Here is an 18,257-nt window from a genome sequence, read left to right as displayed (position 1 = left end):
TACAATATCTTGGTCAGTTACAAGCATTTGGTTTAACTTATCTACAAGATCATCATTTTGTTCTATTTACAATATCGTTTTAATACAGAAAATTTTATTTTCAAGGTATTCAAAGTTATTTTTCATTTTTTGGGCTTTTTGCTCACAATTAAAAAGTAATAACCTGTCACGAGTTTATAAAGATATTTTATATATGTTTTTAAAAAACATTTAAAGTTTTCTTTATTTAGATCTTTATTCCTATTGGAATTAACTTCTGTGTATGAAATGAGGTAAGAATATTATTTTCCATATAAATAACCTATTACCGAACACTACTTATTGAATAGTTCATCATTTCCGCATTTAGTTATGTAAGTTTTTATACATAAGTGACTATTAGAGACAGTCTTTTGATGCATGAGTAAGTATATTTAATGGTTATCTTTCCAGGTTTTCAAAAATTTCTTCTTATATTAATTTTGTGCTTTTTAATTTAGCTGGAAAATTATTTATCTCTTTGAAGAATACATTAGCATGAAGTTTATAGTGGTTTGTTATGACCTTCTAAAAAATTGCATTTTCTTAGAGATATGTGGATTTATCTTCTTTTTGAACCCTCATATGTCTTTCTGGTTTTCTCTTTCTAGACATAATCTAACACTGCTCCCTGTTTGGAGAAATACTTTCTAATTAGTGGGCAGTTTTGACCTGAAATTCTCACTTTTTAAAAAAATTGTACATCTTTGCTCTTGCTGGGAAAAAGTTTCCTTGATACTATAATTTGCATTTCTTTGGTTATTATTGAAAGTGAATATTATCTTCAATGTATGTATCACTTCCTTGAACTGTCTGCTCAAGTTTTTTGTATCCTTTCCCCACTGTATTTTTTCTTAGCATCTTGGTATTTTTCTCATGAATTAACATAAACTATTCATATATTAAATATATTAAACCTTTGTCTATCATATTTGAATCATTATTTTCTCCAGATCTTTGTTTTTTAATTATGGTTTCAATTATACTTTGTACCTTTTAACTTGTATTTTATTCTCTTAACCTGTATTACATCCTCCATGTTTAAAGAATTTTATAATTTTATAATCTTTATTATATATATGCTTATTTATGTTTATATATATATGTATGTATACATAACAGTGTGTGTGTGTGTGTGTGTGTGTGTGTGTGTGTCTTCCTACTGACTGCTGACTATGGAAAATGCTGGAAATGGATGAAATTCTTTCCACATGACATAGGCTGTTCTGAAAGCATTTTAGTGTCCTAAAAACTGATCTAAAATTTTCATTTAAAACTTCTCTGAGAGGGTGTTAAGATAGAATTACAACATTAAGAGTTTATATTAATATATATTATATATATTGATTTGATATGCCAATTGATTTTGATGAAACTGCTACTATAATAATTCAAATATTTTTAATATAAAGATGAATGTTTCATAATGGGGAAACTGAATGAACAAAAGTACTCACTTCCTAAGTTTTTTTAAAAAAAAATTTGAGATAAACTGAGTTTAATTATAAAGAAAATGTCAGAAGTGACATTTTAACACAAGTGTAGTACTAGTGATCTCAACCAAGAGAAATATAAAATTAATAAAGGCTACTGTCATTAGTTTCTTCAGGGCCTCACAACCAGAGGAATAAACAATTAATACATTAAAATTATTCACTGGTAACATACTATTACGATCCCTAAATATTAGCCTAACTACTATGTTGATTGGACTCTGACAGAACTGGGTAAAAGTGCCATTTAGTTAGCAGTACAATATTATCAACAAGCTAATAAAGATGACATTACAGAATATCAGATTAGGAGAATGGAAGGAGATGGGGATCAGGTGTGTGTGTAAAACCAAAGTGTGTTTGGCAAGCAAACTATACCACTGACAGAGACAAGGAATCAGTTTAGTACAAACAGTCGTTCAACGCTATAGATTAATCAATGTTTTCACTACTACCTAATCATAAACGATTCACTTTTACCCTTGCAAAGCATTCTCTCAGCAAGACTGTCTTATGGAGAAAGCTGTTTAGGGTATATGAAACCTGATACTTCAGAGAATTCAAAGGAGGATGTTCCCTTTTGATCCACAATTTAATTGAAATACCACTATGTCTTGTATTTGTCTATGTCACCATCTGTAATCAATCATATCAATAAAGTTAATTCAGCCGTTTCCAAAATATTTTGATGAGCTAGAATCCTGTGATTTTTCCACATGAAAGTTTTAAATTACACACACACACACACACACACACACACACACACACACAATTTCTATCTATCACCTATCTAGAACAGTTTTTAAATTTTTATTGGTTTGTACTTTCCCACCCCCAAGTATTAAATTAGAAATTTGATACAAAAGTAAAAAGTATAGAAATTTATGAGTGCTTTGTCTTGGAATGCTACCCAACATAGACAGTACTAGTTCTAACAAGCTATTCTCAAGACCACCCCCGTCCTTTTTCAAAAAATTATTAACTGCTTGTCTTCATTGGAAACTGTTCTCAGCATCATCAGCTCTTCTTTTAAATAATTCATTCATTCATCTTTCCATTCATTCATTCGTGTATTAATTGTATACAAGACAAGCACTGCACAAAATGTTGGAGATAATATGATAAATATAAAGAGACACCATTTCCGCTCTCATGAAATTTCCTGGCTTGTGGGAACACAGTCATAAATCAAATAATCATGATAATGAGTATTTAATTACAAATTGAGATAAATGCTCTGAAAGAAAAGAACAAGGTTGTAGGAGAGCATAAAACAAGGAGGTCTAGACTGGGGAGGAAGGGAGAGTTTCCCTGGTAAAGTGTCCCTGAGCTATAGTTAATGGGGAGAAGAGAAGAAAGGAGGAAGGGAGAGCATTCCAGACAGGGGAACCAGCTAGTGTATTATAGGCCAATTGGCCAGAGGAAGCTCTAAGCCATTCCTCTAATTCCTCTCATCCAAGCCCCCAGGGCTGATGGATTACAGCCAAAGGAGAGTGCTGCTATTCAAGGGTTTAAGGCTGAATCCAGGATAAGGAAATTTCTGGTTGGAGTGAGCAAGTGGAGTTGCCCTGTGCCTGGGGACTCACTGCCTGGGTCCTCCCTGAAATTCACCAAGACAGACCTGAACTTTGTTCCTTCTCTGATGAGAGTAACTCTTATTTAAACAGCAAGAGTTAAACAACATGTGAGCCTTGAAGCAGAATTATTGAAACACATAAAACTTTTAAATAAGTATAGTAAACAAGCACATAAAGGACATCAGTAATCTGAAGGAGACTTTGGATCCTGTAGGCTTTTTGCAGACTCTCCCACCTTTAGGAGATCTCCCTCCTTTTTCTATGCCTTCCCTCACCATTCATGTCACCCCCATCTAACCTTGAGAATATGGGGACTAATCTCATTATGCCATTTATCTTGTTTATATTGGCCACTATAAAAAAGTCTGGGACTTTCCGGTCACTCCATATCTCCTCATACAGTTTATATCTCTTTATACCCCCATCTCTACTCTATCTTCTACCCTTTCCTAAGTCCCATAACCTTTCCACTGGGCCCCCCAGATGTCACAATCAGTTATCAGCAAATTGCTCATGTTCTTGACTATTTTTGCTATGCTTTCCCTTCACCTTCAGGCTCTAACTAAAGTTTAGATCTCGCCCAAGGATATTGTTTTCCCACAGTCTTAAATGGTGATTCTTTCCTCTCTCAAACCCCCTCTTACAGCTGAATCTGGAGATGTGGTTGATGTCTTTTTTAGCATTTCATTTATGCTTCTAGTCTAGTTCCCTCTTCCATTCCCCAAATACTTACAGCTTTGAATAATGAGGAGAAATTATTGTGTAATGTACATACACAGAGCAATACAATATTTCTAAAGTGAGAGAGAAATTAAGCCTCCTTTTTGATCAGTTAAATGTCTCCCAAAGCAGAGACCATTAAAAAGGGGGGGAAAGGAGCAGTATCACATTTCTTTTTCTTTCCTTAAAACTTCTCCTACCTTTATACACATGACTATTTGTGGTTAGCTTTTCAGACACCTGGCTCTCTTTAAGTAAGAAGCACCAATAATTCTACATCTGTGCTTGTCAACAATCATCTTCATAATCAGTCAAATCCATATGAATGATCTTTGAGGATTGCAGGGCCTACTTTACACTTAGAGTTGGATTACACCTTCCATAAATGCCCCACACAACTGCTTTGTGGGAAGAAATCCATGCTATCCATTTTGAAGTTGAAAGGGGATGAGAAAATGAGGGAGGAGTCCTGAGCGGTTTCCTTCTAACTCATACCTTCCCCAGTGTTTGTTCACTTCTGGCTCTGGACCTTGGAGACGGAGTGGCTCTCCAGGACAGAATGCAGGGTGGGCAGAGAGGTGATGTGAACCTTGGAATCCTCGTCACACTATGCCTGCTTTTCCCTGGGAATCGACTTGCATCTACCTGGACACAACAGATATTTTCTCCCTAACAAGTTATGCTAATAATCAGTGCAATTTCACTTGTACATTCCCTGTCCTCAGCACAAGGCTAGGTACTCTGCTTATGTTAATTCTTCTCACAATAATCCTGCGATTTTTACTGATGAGGAAACTGAGGCCCAGAGAATGTATCCATGCAATTAATTAAGAACTGAGGTCTTTCTGATTCCAAACCCACTTCTTTTGGCTAGAGGATCCTGCCTCGGATCAGATAAATACGTGGCAGAAACCAGATTTAAAGTAGGTCTAGACTCCCACATTTGGGTTTTCACCACTCAATAAATAGTTGTTGAGTTTAAGAAAGAATAACTGAAGTGATCAATCAATCAATCAACCAGTGTTGTTTAAAGTGTCATATACTTGATTAATTTTAAGAGTGAATGTTAAGAAATATGCTAATATCATACATCTTTATTAGATTTGAGTAATAGGAGTTACTTTTGCTAGGCGTTAAACACAGTATTGACATTAAAGCAATTAATTCATAACAAGTTTTGAAATCAATAGGTTATGACCCAAGGCAGGGCTGAAAGCAGGATACCAGAGGCAGGTTACAACATAATCCTACCACATATACTCTGTGCTAGGAAATATGTTAGCTGAAGTTAGAAAGATGAATAGAAATACTCTTATATCAAATATACATTCTACACCTCAGTTTCCTTACCTGTACAATGAAAATAATAATAATACCTAATCTCACAGTGGGTTTTGTGAAGACTAAATGAGATAATAAAGTACTTGAAACAGTGCCAGGTCCATACCGTGTTTCCCTGAAAATAAAACCCAGCTGGACCATCAGCTCTATGCGTCTTTTGGAGCAAAAATTAATGTAAGACCCACTCTTATTATATTAATATAACACCCGGTCATATTATATAAGACCGGGTCTTATAGTAAAATAAGACTGGGTCTTATGTTAATTTTTGCCCCAAAAGACGCATTAGAGCTGATTGTCTGGCTAGGTCTTATTTTCAGGGAAACACAGTAGTAAGCACTTCATAAATAATAGCTATAATTATTATTATTAATAATATTATTGTCTCAGTTCTTGCTTTTAAGGAACCAAGCAGTATACGTCAGGGAGGTGTAACAGCTGCTAGTGCTTCCTGAATGGCACTGGGTGAGACACATCAAATTAAGAGAAGAAAAGCAGAATTGTGTCAACTCAAAAAAATGTATATTTTTCTAAAATTAAATATGTACACCAAAGATCTGTCTCTGAGAAACTCATTTAAAACATCTCCATTATTTAAATTCAAAACCTCCTCTTAATCAGAGAGGAGTTGCTGTATCCAGTCACTGTGGGGACAATGGGTCATAATGACAGTGCTTTCGAAGGTTCTGTTTCACATTACCTTTCTGTGACCTGAAAAATGTCACTTGATGCCATTTTCTCAATCAAGTCAACTGCCAAACTGGATAAAACCATTCCTTACAGAAACCCAGATGCTGGCTCTAACCTAAACTGCATGGAGTATGTCTCAGCCTCCTGCTTCCCCTCTGCAATCAGGGAAATAGCAGTTGATATCTTAATTGCTGCTATCTGGCAGAAAAAGCATACACCTGTTGACAGATTGGCTCAAAACAATTTTAAAAGGAAACTTCAAAAGTAAGACAAGATCCTTCTCAGGCCAGAGCCACCTCACGCAGGCTACTGAAAGGAAGGCCCCGTACCCCGATTCGATAGGATGCTTTTTCCCAATGAGCACAGGTGCAAGTCACCATTCTTCCTGACTGACGTGTGGTCATCACCTACTCAGACGACATTAGAACAGGAAATCCCACAGAGACCTGCCAGCAATCACCTCACCAGGACTATAACTCCAGGTTTTTTCATAATGCCTGGATAATGTATTTATAAAAGATGTTTGAGATTTTCAAACTTGGCAAATAATATATGTTTATAAATCCAGTCTTAAGTGAACACATATTGTAAACAGGCAGGTCAGCTTAACAGGGATATCCTGTAAAATGTCTTTGATGAATACACAATTAAAGGATAAGGCTTGATGGCGTTTCTAGATGGACTTTTGCTGTAGCTACCGATAGATCCTAGAGCTCAGGTCTGTATGTTGAAGCTTCTTCTGAGCTCAGGAGAATTTACTGTATTCCCCAACGGCAACCCCAAGCATTTATCTCATTGTTTTTCTTGGTTTTCCCAAAATCCAATTTGGCCAGCTCCACCTACATGTGTTCAGCTCTGAAGTGATTTATTTCATATGTTTCTTCTGCTTATTTCAATTTGGCATTTGTTCCTATCATTCCCATATGTCAACAGGTTACGTTGAATTTAGCTGTCTTATGCAGCCCCCACGATAACCATGATTTTCCTACCAGAAAAAAAAAAAATAGTTACAGGAAAATAACCTCAGTTTTTGAATGAGCTAGTTAATTCCATAATGCTCATTTCCCATGGATTCTTAATTCTTGCACAAATGAAACTTGAGAAACCTCTCTCCTCCTATGGACCCTAATGGTATCAACTCCTGTGGCTCAGAGAAATCTGTTTGCTTTTCTGTTCAGCTCTCTTCTGAAGAGTGATGATGCTGAGTGTTTCATAAACACCATTAACCCAAAGTGGAAGCATGTGCTACTCAGAAGTCTTTATCACCAAATTTTATAGATCAGCTTCTCCACACTATTCTCTTATGTCTGTGGATCCCAGAGCCAGCTGAGTTTATTCATCTCCTTTTTCCTATTAAGGACTACTGTTCAACTGTTTGAACAAATGAAGAAATGTTTTGATATGCTCCTTTCTTTAAGAACAAAATATGTTGTTATTTATTTTGGGGGGAAAAAAAAGACACAGTATCATTTAAATATGAAAATGTATTAATTTTACCAAAGTTTCCTGGAGAAATAATGACTTGTCTTCCAAAGACTTCGTTTTCATAAAAGATAGAAAGCTTAGCACCCTTGTAGGCACTGAGTGAGGGATGCATTTGTTTAGCTGATACAAAGTACCAAAGCTGTGTGCACACAGAATAAGAATATTTGGGTGAAGAGTGAAAAAGACAAACATCATAATGTTTCAGTAGTTGACACTGAGTAGTCACGTTTCAAATAGAAATGCTTCTCTTTTAACCAATTAGTTTATTGTCCTAGCCTAGCATCCACATTGAGATTTTACACATTTGCTATAAAGCACATTTTTAATCCATTGGTCCCCCTAACAGCTCTCCTGACAAAATGACATAATACTATTCCCATTTGACAGATGCGACTGACCTGTATAGAGACAGCTAGGTTTCATTTACTCAGATTCAAGACTAAAGAGTAGTGTGTCTTTAGCCTGATTTGTCACTGAGGCATTTCAACTCAGTTGCAGTATTACAAACAATGGGTATTTTGTACAAGGTTGTTTTAGTTGCCCCTTTTTAAAGGAGATTTTGGCAATACACTTCAGAGCAAAGTTGTCATTTCTGTTCTGTGGCCAGGGAAACTTTGCAACCATTTTGATTCATGTTCCCTTGTTAGTTCTTTGACAATAGCAGACAAACACTACATTTGGGCTTTCTGTGTTGCTTGTGAGCACTTGCTGAAATTGACCTGCTTTTTAATGCAAACATTATGCAGACTACCGCCAGACAATGGAAAGTCTGTTTGCAACCTGAGCAGGGCTGGATGCAATCTTTCCCAGTGGGTATCTATCATTTCAGGTGCTGCTGAAGAATTCATTGTAGAATTTTCATGTTTCAACTGTTTGTTAAAATCACATACCAAGTCAAATTCAATTAGTTATATTCATCCGGCAGATAGTACAGTATTCTATAATAAAGTATAAATTCCTTTACTTAATTGAGTAATGCATTTCATATGATCTCTTTTACAAATTTCAAAACTGATTCTCTTCAAACAGGCCTGCACATTATTTGGATGCAGGCCCAAACAGGTTAAAACTGATTTAATACTTTCCCTCAAAAGAACACTATGTAAATGAAAGCGAGTCTGCCCTGAGTGACTTATTTTAATGTCTGCTTCTACATAAATTACATCTGCATCTGGGAGAAAGAGGTGGGAGTATACTTAAATTATGTGGGAACAAGTTTCTGAAACTTTGAATGCAACATGTTACAACAATAGTCATATTTTAAAAAATGCAATTTGTTTCACAGTGAGAAAACTTAATGTTTGTTATCAGTTTGCTGAAACCAAATCCTTGATAATATTAAATAGATTCCTCCTAGATATATCAGTTATCTTTCCAGGACAGCCAATTGACCTGAACGTTAGAACTAGGGCAGAGGGGTGTCTATCTGTATATATTAATTATATATTATTATAGGCATCTGAAGCACCCAATTTTTGGACAACATAGGATAATATACAATACTGCATTCTTGGTACATCTTGGATTGCTGCTGCTCTTACCACCCAAGACTCAAAAGGGATTTCAATTCTCCCCTAAACATTGTACTATTGCTTCAGAAATCTGCCCACTTTTTCCTCTATTGGGATTTGAAACATGCTGAATTTTCCCACCCTATATCAACAACCCATTAAAGAGTACAAACTAATTCACTGAGTGTTAGAAAGGGAAGAAGTTTTATCCCTCTGTTATTCTAGAAATGACATATTTCTGCACATATACTGGAATAACTCTGCTCCAGTACCTCTTGTAGACATTAGTAATCGATCACGTTACACGTGGCTTCTCAATCTTCTTGACAAAACTCTTCAGTCATAAAGTGAGTCCTAGTCTTCTAATCTAACCTTTTTATTATATTGATATGGAAATTAAGGCACAGAGACTTATAGTAGAGTCCTTTAACTTAGTCACAGAAGTAAGCAACACCCAGGCCAATGTTAATAAGTATCTCAACTCCTAGCCAGATATTTTCCCCACCACATTATGTTACATTCTGAGTAAAAAAAAGCCTAGGATACAGAATGATGGCGAGGAAAATTAATTTTCTTCTACCTTCTTATGTTAAGTAGCTGCAGTTTGCAAATTAAATTAAACTGACAAAAGATTAACAGGAGAAGAGGTACAATTTTTTATTGATGTGAATATTTTTATGTGCATAGGAGCTTCACAGAGAAGTGGCACCTTAAAGAAGTGGTGAGACTTTGGGGCTTATATACCATCTTAACAAAGGGCAATAAATTGTGGGGAAGTGACTAGAAAAAGGGAGTCTAGGCTTCTGGTGGCAATAGATTGTGGGAAAATGACTAGGAAATACATGGGGAATAAATACAATGGATGCTAATGATTATTTTAGTAATATTTGTTAACGCAGATTCATCTCAGTGTGACCCCAGTCACCAGTGATAAGAGTTGTTCTCTTTTTCCTGGGCCTCTTCCTCAAAGGAAAATGTTTGCCCTGATTTTATGCAGATAAGGAGAGAGCAGAGAACTATTCCTGCATCTGTTGATTCTCAGTTGCCTTCAGCTCAAATAATCCTTACGCCAAAATAGCATATTTTGGGTGATGTATCCTGCCCCCTTTCAAACTATAGAGAGTGAGGATATAACAACTTGGTTTTACACTGCTTAGCTAATTTAATGAAGGCACTAAACAATCTTCCCAGGCAAATTCACCAGACACCACTCCAACCCCTCTGTTTAACTTCTGGGTGTTCTGTCTAGGCCCTGCCCCTTGAAGTTTCTACATTACAGCTTTACCAGTCTTTTTAAAGTTATCTAATATTATTAGCATCTCTTTTAGTTTCTCGACAGAAAAAGACTCAACTGAGCCTCATACATATCTCTTATGTTCCTGTGCCCTCAAGTTCTCCAATTAAATGGTTCCCTTCTTCCCAGTTTACTGGATTAGAATGTATGATACAGCTGTTCGTTGAGAAACCCTAGTGAAGTAAAAAGTGCATGTCTTTAAGAAACAGACTTTGAATCCAGTCCTTGCTCTGCAAGTTACTAACAGCAAGACCTTAAACAGGTCATTATGAACACTAGGCTTCAACGCATGTAGGCCACCCAGGCAGAGTTGAGGCTCACTAAATGGTAGTTTTGATGATGATGATGATGATGATGATGAATGATGACTAATGATAATATACTCTTCTGTTTTATACAGTTCTCTTTAGAAGGACCTCGTTGCTTCTGTACAGATTACCTCCGTCCTCCTACTCTTTTCCCTCTTTCATTCCCCCTTAAACATACATCAGAAATACTTAAAGACCTGCAATATTCATTTACTTGGAAAAGACAACCATGTCCTGACTTAGAGAGACTCCACTGACTTCATTACGTGCTAAGATATAACATTTTAAAATCTTACGCAAAAGTCAACGTGGATGTCTCTTCCCCAAGGCATCAGTCCCTAACAAGGTAGATTGCCGGTACCTGGGGGTGAATGACTGTACTGGTCTTTGTCGCCTATTTATTCATATCTTCCATTGAGATTATAAACTCCTTCTGGGGAGAGTTAGTGTCTAGTTTAGTGTGTCTTGTATCATAGTAGGCAATTATATCTGAAAAGATAAATGAATTAACGTTATCTGGAACGGAAGGAAGGAAAATGAGGAGGTCAATTCCCCAGTCATTATGATTCGGGAATAATGAATATTTGGAAATTATTTGGACAAAGATATGGAAATTACCTAATTTACGGTGATTAAATTGGAGCTGTTTAATTAACCCCTTTCCTTTTGAAACACAAATAGCTGATGCAACAAGTTCTCATTTAGATGCATTTAAGTAGGAAGATTCATTTTCTTTCTTTTTTTTCATAAAAAGCCAAAGCACTAGGTGATTCATATTTCTAGGAAAATATTCTTATGAGCATTTTCATCTCTGAATAAATGTTAATCTTCAAAAGGATTTTTTTTTAATAAAAAGAAAGACTGGTGCATTTATTTTATGATGTTTCTTGGTGAATGATCTCGAGATATATATATATATATGTATATATATATATATATATATATATATATATATATATATATATATATTTTTTTTTTTTTTTTAATGGTATCTATAGAGCTCCTTCTAGGCAAACACATGTCACAGGGAAAGCATGTCCTTGCTTTTCTACAACAGGACCAATCCATCCCAGCAGCAGCAAAGGAGATGATGTGATTATGCTATGACTGAAGAGATACCAGGAAGAGCTCCAGTAAATTTCCCCATGTAGTGAACTACATAAAGTTCAAAATAAGCAAAATGAATTGAGGTGTTAGAACTCATGATGATAGATCCTTTTATGGGAGAAAGTGACTGGGAGGGGGCATTATGGTGCAGTTAGGGTACTGATAATGTTATAGTTTTTGATCTGGATGCTGGTAATGAATGTTTGTTTATTTTGTAAACATTTGTCAAGTTGTACATTTTGCATGCTTTCCTGTATATATGTTATAGTTTGATACAATTTCAGAAAATATTGTTTTGCATAAAAAGACAGGAACATGATATATGTATAAATTTATACACATATATAAATGTAAGTGAATACATATGCACTATTATTTATTTAAATTAAAATACAGGCACACACAAAAATAATATACATTTTATTAAAAAGCCCCCAAACAAAAGGATGTATATTAAACTTTTAAAAGTTTTTGTCTATGGTGGGGAGAGAAAAGACAGTGGGGAATAGAGATACAAGGGGGTGGAAGGAAGAAAGTGAGGGATTTAACTGGTTTGTCTCCTCAAGGAAGATAGTTATTCATATTTATAAAATACACTGTTGAGAATGAAGTAGTATGTGCCAGGCATTCTTAGTTTTTCAGGCCCTGAATCCATCTTACCTAAAATTCTATGCCTGCTACGTTCCTCCAATCCAATCTTTTTACTAACATCCTCCCCTTTAACAGTAACACAAAAGAGTCAATGTTAATTAATTATTTGCGGTAGAATTAGATAATAGGTACAGTTTCAAACACATATTTAAAAATCCTATAAATCCTCCAACCAAGATGGCAGTACCCCTAGAATTCCCATATATTTAATTATGCCATTTGCACTCACACCTACATTTTTATGCCCATTTCTTATAAAATTCTGGAGCTACTACTAGTCTCTTAAATTAGTATTACATTTAATAAGCAGCCAACTAATTATGTAAGAGGTCCTAAAGAAAATTCTCAATTCCTGAAGAAATTTAACTGGAGCTACTGGAAGTCTATAAAATATATAATGAGAAAAAGAGCTCATAAATCCTAAATCTAAATGAAGATTTCCTGATGAGTAAAATGGAAATAGTTAACCCCCCTAAATTTCTAGTATACTCTCAAATGTTCATACATAGAGGGTCTAGTTGTAATTCCTGCTCCATTCTCTCATTTCCCTACCATTCACCTTCCATGGATGAATGATAAAGACTTGAAATATATATATATGTATACCACGTGGTATGTATAATAGTAGTCCATTGTATTTAAACAGACAATGGAATATTACTCAGCTACAAGAAAGAAGAAAACCCTGCCGTATGCAACAACATGGATGGACCTCGAGGGCATTATGCCAAATGAAATGAGTCAGACAGAGAAAGACAAATACTTTATGATATCACTTACATGTGAAATCTAAAAAGGTGAACTCACAGAAACAGAGAATAGAATGGTGGTTACCAGGGCCTGAGCGATAGAGGGAATGGGGAGATATTGGTCAAAAGGTACAAATATCCAGTTACAAGAAGAATAAGTTCTGAGGACCTAATATATATTATGGTGACTATAATTAACAATATGGTACTATCTACTTAAGAGAGTATATCTTAAATGTTCTCACCACAAAAAAAAAAAAATGAAAGAAAAAAGGAAATGAAAACATGAGACATGATGGAGTTGTTAGCAAACACTATGGTGGTAATCATTTTATAATATACATAAACATATATGAAAAAATATATATATAATATATAAAACATTCTAAACCTTTATCTTACACGATATTATATGTCAACTATATCTCAGTGAAGCTGCAAAAAAATTAGGAAAACCTAAATACAAATAGTTAGATAAATAATATATAATATATTGATATGATGGCAGATTACACAGTCATTAAAAAGAATGAACTATAAAAAAGTAAAACATGAATTATCAGTAGAACAGTAAGCAACAAACTAGAGTTAAGTAATAATGGAATTTTTTTGCTGCATAGAAATTCAGCTGTTATTTTTTTTTTATTATGAGCATCATATTACAGTAAAAAAGAGCTTAAAAGGAGAAACAATTTTATCAAAGTTTGAAACAAGTGAGAGCAGGCTCATATACTCTGGCAGAATCAGATTACATTTTATAATACATTTAATCCTCTCAAAAAAGGCAAGAAGTAACATTTAAAAAGGGTGTTTGTGCAGAATTCCATGGGAAATTTAACTCCCTAGTAATAGGTTTCTATAGTGGAAAGACACTTTATTAAATTACAAGAGTGTTCACTGCCAGGCATGTAATACCATTCAGTATTATAAAATCAGCTTAAATTTGGGTACTGTAACATTCCAGTGCTGAAAATATAGATGTCTCAGCTTTTGAATCTACTCACCCTATATAGATGCCTGTTATATAGTCTGGCTTTAGATGTTCAATGCTTATTTCAAATTTATTAAAATGAAAGTTTACCTAGTCAGGAAGGAGGTAATTTTTTTTTTTTGTCACTATTCTTCCTTGCCACTGATAATTAAAAACTAAACTTCTTTCAAGATGTTGCTTTAAAAATGACTTCCTTATATCCACATATGAAACTTATTAATTCAGCTCGGGACATCTCATGGTTTTATATGAGCTTCAAAACCTAGCAGTTTACAAATGTATGAATAGCATAAAAACCTATCTTTTATTCAGTGTTTAGCAAACCACAATTGTTGTCTCTTTGACATTTGCTTCCTACTTTATATATCTCCCAATCCTTGATGTGCACATTGAAAATGTCAGAGTTCTCTGAAATTAATTGCATCTGTACATTCGAACCAGAAAAACCTTGTTTATTTGCCTGAATCATACATAATTCAGGAAATTCAAAGTTCCAGAAAGCTGCCTAAAATCACATGGTCTAGAAAAATAAGATAAAAACACAAACACACCCTGATAGAAACAACTTTCACTTTTGTAAGAAATACTTTCTGGTAGACTAGGAAGAATTTTTTTTTAAAGCCAGCATACTTTCCCACATATTGCAGAATAATTAGACTTTGGTTAGGCTGTTCTTTTGTTGGAATATGATAACATATCAAAGAATTAAGGCCAGTCAAGGCAGAGCAGTTAAGAAGAAAACACACTAGTGAAGAAAAATCAATGCATATTGACACTCTCCTATGAAGACGGTATTGGAAAAGAAGGTGGAAAAACAAATTTAAGATCTAACTACCATCAATTTTTTTTCACCACTGTCTGTACTCAGATCTGGCCAAGATGACCAAGCAAAGAGATTTGTTCATTTTCTCTTACTTCTGATATTAATGAGGGTAGTTTCTGTTTAAGCTATTACGTAAAGTTGAGTGATAATTTATTCCCTATCTAAAGAATCTAATTTACATCATGATTATTTGTTATTCTCTAAAGATAGATAACTGTTCTCACCTTTTCCCTCCTTTAACTCAGCTTTTTAACACCATTTCTAGTGTCTGCATAGATGATTTTGTCATTTTAAAAACACTCAGGAAGCTGTCTATCCAATTTGCAAGTTAAAATGCACAAAACATGGGCTACTATTGGAATTTACTGAATTGTTTCGTCTATATTTGACTACCACTGTCAACATTTATTGACATTGAATGTAGACCAGATTAGACAAATGGTAGGTACTCCCATCTGGTCCAGGGGATTATACATGATAGACACACATATACACACTCATACACCCTGTTGTAAAACTTAATCATAATTGTACAAAATTACATTCCAGAATCAATTTCAATTCTCTGGCATTTTAAATTACCTATTATTAAACACTGTTCCTTTGCAAACTAGTAATTAGGAAAAAGAAGAATGTATATACAATGTGTCATACTCTCTATTTTTAACATTCATTGAAAAACATGGTCAAACTCATTAATTTAAACGAAAGGAAATTTTCCATGCCATTGTTTATTTCCAAAAGAACTCAAAACCTCCATTTCAATTCAAAAGACAATAACATAAAATGAAGTTTCATCCATTATATTCATATTTCTTACTATAATGTATTGCTTTATTACCTGCCTAGGCTCATCTATGCACTTTTTGTTTTCGTGTTACTTACATGAAGTCATTTTTCATGGAATATAATTCTCCACAGTATTTGCTTTGAGAGAATGTATAACATGTGTTCCTGAGATTTAATAGGGGAGGTTTTCACATGTTTGGGAAGCATTATAGTATAATAAGAATATAAATTCTGGAGTAAAAATGTCACAGTTTGAATCTTGGCGCCAATATTTATCAGCTAAATAGTTTCAGACAATATATTTAATGTGTCTGGGCTTCAATTTCCTTATTTATAAACTGAATAAAATAATATCTAGATCAAGATATTTTTGGGGAGCATTAAATAAATTCATTCATATAGAGAAAAGTACTTACTTAGCATATAGTAAGTTCTCAATAAATGTCATATTTTTCCTATTTATATTATTATTGCCTTTATAAAAAAATATAGTATTCTGATATAGGCAGACGTTTGTAAACAGTTTTTAGAGAGTTAACTGTTTTCATTTAGAGAAACAGCTTGATGAACAAGAGATGGAATGTAAGACATTGAATATGGACTAACAGAATTTTTAAAAGGGAAAAACTAAGAAACAGCTAAACAAATTCTGAAGAAGAAATGAATGGAAATCAATAGAAGTGGGGTGGGAAAGACTTGAGGTAGGAAGGGAGAAAAGATACAGGATGGAAGCGTAAGTAGCGTGGCAGGGGACCAAAGAGGAGGGAAGGAGGAAGGCAGGGAGCCCGAGAGCTGGAGTCCATCACAGCAGTGGGGACACTGTGCAGTGCACAGCAGCCAGTGCCCCAGTTCTGATCCACACAGTAGTGAGGGATGGAGCATGGTGAAGATCACCAACCTAGACCAGCAGATTTAGCATCTCCCTGATTGCAAGCCCATCAGGGAGAGGGAAGTCAAGGTTCTGTGTTCTAGGCGGGAGAGATCTTGGTAGAGGAGAGCAACGTGCAGAGTGGACTCGCCAGTCACACAGTATGTGACAACATCCATGGACAATTCTATGACCTCAAAGAGCTATTCAGAGTGGATGGTGACATCCCTCAGATCAACTACCTCTTTGTGGGAGACTTTATGGTTTCTCTGGCATTGAAATATTCCTTCTGCTGCTAGCACTAAAAGTTTGCTCTCACCCTGATCCTGGGCAATCAGAATAGCTGCCAGATTACCCAAGTCTACTGCTCCTATCATGAGTGCCTGCACAAATATGTTTGGTGACCATATGGCTCTACTGCCCTGAGATCTTTGATGACCACAGCCTGTTGGCCATCATCACTGGCAAGACCTTTTGCATGACCTAGATGTCCCCAGCTCCATCCAGACCATAGATCAGATCCAGATGATTGACCAAAAGCAAGAGGTGCCTCACAATGGGCGCATGTGTGACCTACTCTTGTCCAACTCTGAAGACACAGGAGGCCGGGGTGTGAGCCCCTGTGAAACTGGCTACCTATTTTGCAGTCACATTGTGGCTCAGTTCCATGCGAGCAACCATATTGACACAATCTTCCACCCCACCAACTGGTGATGGAAGGTTATAAGTGGCACTTCAATGAAACTGCTCATTATGCTGTTGTCACCCAACTACTGCTACTGCTATGGGAATGTGGCAACCATCTTGGAGCTAGATGAGCATCTCCAGAAAGATTTCATCATCTTCGAGGCTGCTCCTTAAGAGACAAGGGGCATCCTTTTCAAGAAACCCATGGCTGACCATTTCCTGTGACCCTTTTGGCCTCTGTCCCCATCCAGCCCCTCTGGCACTCAGACCACTATGACTATGCCCTCTTCTCCAGGCAGAGACTAAGCATTGGTGGTGGGGGACTGTCCCCGGCTCTGCTCTCCCACTCCGGGAAGGCACTTCAAGGATGACAACTTTACTGGAGAAGCTCAGAACCTCAGCTCCAGAACCTTTCTCCCCACTTGAACCATTAAGTTTCCAACATTTTTTTCTTTTTTCATTTTTTTCAGATAAAAAAATTTGAGAGAAAAAAAGAAAAATGTATTGATTTAGTAAATTTCAAAAAAAAACAGTGAGCAGATTTAGAGGAAACTATTAATAGTAATAATGATATTTATAGTAAAAGTAGTAATAACAATAATAGTTCAAGAGTTATATAGATATGGAAAATCATAAAAATGTGACTGATGACTACAATTTAAAAAACATCATTCTATTTCATACTTCTTTCTTATCAGGGGCCCTGCTTTAAGCTTCCCTAGCTTGTAAATTCCTCTAGTGTTAATTCCTGTGTACTGTGCTATCATGTCTCAATCAGTCTGTCAGACGGAATTATTGAACATTTACCTTATATTTTGGGATAAATATTTTGGTTATTAACTTCATGATAAACTGTGGTGGAAAGGGTACCAGTTAGCAGAGAAAAAAATAAGAGGATCTCTACAGTACTTACATCTACTTACAAATTCTTGCTAGAATCAATTCCAGTGTCTACCTCCACTACCTCCACTGAACTTTACCCCTACAACCACAGATTTGATGACTGTATTATGACATTTATCACATTCTCATCTTTGAAGCTCATAAAAATGTGTGCACAAAAAATAATGAATAATCTCCTTACTTTTAATATATGTTTGATGCTTGAATGTACGGTTTCACACATGACTCTGCTTATGTGGTACAGGGTTGGTC

At 35.4% G+C, this 18,257-nt stretch overlaps 1 pseudogene across 1 annotated transcript in view; it reads left to right on the top strand.

Annotated features, from left to right (window-relative positions):
- The window catches only part of LOC308501871 (serine/threonine-protein phosphatase 4 catalytic subunit-like), a 129,613-nt pseudogene extending 112,286 nt beyond the window's left edge, over positions 1-17,327 (top strand). Inside the window, exon 3 of the transcript in view lies at positions 16,482-17,327. The product of the transcript in view is annotated as a serine/threonine-protein phosphatase 4 catalytic subunit-like (transcript). The remainder of the gene's footprint in view (positions 1-16,481) is intronic.
- The last annotated feature ends 930 nt before the right edge of the window (positions 17,328-18,257 follow it).

Source organism: Rhinolophus hipposideros (assembly GCF_964194185.1).
Source record: "Rhinolophus hipposideros genome assembly, chromosome: 9".
Taxonomy (NCBI): Eukaryota; Metazoa; Chordata; class Mammalia; order Chiroptera; family Rhinolophidae; genus Rhinolophus; species Rhinolophus hipposideros.
The sequence above is the reverse complement of the archived record's forward strand: the minus strand, read 5'-3'. Positions and strand labels throughout refer to the sequence as shown.